The following is a 1561-nucleotide window of genomic DNA, read 5'->3' on the forward strand; positions in this document are numbered from 1 at the left end:
GGGGCTGGGCCGGGGGCGGGCCCTGAACCCTGGGTGCGGAGCCACAGCTAAAGTGGCGCTAGGGCGGAGGCGAGGCTAGGATCAGGGGCTGGAATCCGTCAAGGACCTGGAGCCAGACAAGGAGAGGCTACAGCTAGAACCAAAGCTGGAAGCAGGGGCGTGGAGGGCCCTCGAGTCAGTAGGAAATAGGGAACGCGGGTTTAGGGTGGAGGCGTGGCTAGGTGCAGGTCTGGTAAGCGTTTCTTGAGTCTTCTGGTTTGCGACGCTGATTGGGGGCGGAATTAGGGGCGGAGCTAGCTGGCCAGTTTTGGCGTCAAGCTTTGAGTCTTTAGTGTAGGGGCAGGTCTGAGGATGAACCAGGAATCTGCGATAGGAGGGCCTGGGAATTTGGGAGGGGCAGGGCCCTGAGCCGTGGTTTGGGCAATTCAAGGGGTGGGGTACTCGCGGACCGTAGTAAGTGGTGGGTGGCATCTTAGTTATGCCTCTAGGAGCAACACATCACGAGGGCATACCTATACCTGGTAGTGGGGGTAGGTGTAGGTAAACATTAAGGTCTGTTTTTACTGAACTGTAAATTGGAAATCATCAGTTAAGTCTGACTTACTTCCCATTACTGATGGCCTGATAGGCCAGCACTTTGCATTTCTTTTACAAACAGTATGTTTTAGAAGAGATATTGCTAATTATTAGTTCCTGTTGCATTGTGGCAAGTGGCTTTGAGTAAATTTTTTTCTTTTTTTTTTAGAGCGTGTCGGGGTGGGGGGGGGGGGGGGTAAGGGGGCTGACTTGTTATGTAGCCCAGGTTGGCCTTGAACTTCTTTCTGATCTTCCTAACCATCTCCCAGGTGCTGGGATTATTGTCCTGCACCACTATGCTTTGTATACATTTTCTAAAAATCATAACACTCTTATTCCTTGATGTTGTTGTCATCCCAGTTTATGGAGGACACGTACTCAAGAAAGGTGAGATGGCTTACCCAAAGCCACACTGCTGGTTAAAGGAAGTGCCCAAAGCCCGTGCCCTGTGCTGAGCCAGACTACTGCTCCAGTTTAGACAGACGGTGGGCGAGAGGCTGAGCAGAAACTACAGACGAGACTGAGGGAGAACACAGCGGATCCACCATGCTAGTTAACCTGAGCGGTTATCATTGGATATGTGGGAGTTCTTCGATCTTTTCAACTCTTGAAATAGCACAGTGACTTCTCTTTCTGCTCAGAGTTTTCTAGTCAAGGTCATCCAGACAAACAAAACCAACAGGATGTGTATATTTAGAGACAGGGACTTATTTTGAGGACTTGGCTCATGTTGGCCTGGCAGATCTAAAGCCTGCAGGCAGGCCCGGGAAAGAGCTGGCTGTACAGTTCAAGTCTTTCCATTGTCGGCTGCCAGAATTTAGCCTTCTGGGAAGCCAGCCTTTTTTCTGGGGTCTGGAACCATGTGCCGAGTGAACGTAGCCCCTGCACCTTACAGGGTTGGGCTGAGGGGCAGAGGATGAAGCATCATGTTTTTTTGTTTGTTTGTTTTTTTGTTTTTCGAGACAGGGTTTCTCTGTGGCTTTGG

At 50.5% G+C, this 1561-nt stretch overlaps 1 protein-coding gene across 1 annotated transcript in view; it reads left to right on the top strand.

Moving 5' to 3' along the window:
• Positions 1–1561, top strand: part of Pink1 (PTEN induced kinase 1) — a 14425-nt gene that overhangs the window by 555 nt on the left and 12309 nt on the right. The gene's annotated exons all lie outside the window — the stretch shown is intronic.

Source organism: Microtus ochrogaster, chromosome 10, assembly GCF_000317375.1.
Source record: "Microtus ochrogaster isolate Prairie Vole_2 chromosome 10, MicOch1.0, whole genome shotgun sequence".
In the NCBI taxonomy this organism is placed as follows: Eukaryota; Metazoa; Chordata; class Mammalia; order Rodentia; family Cricetidae; genus Microtus; species Microtus ochrogaster.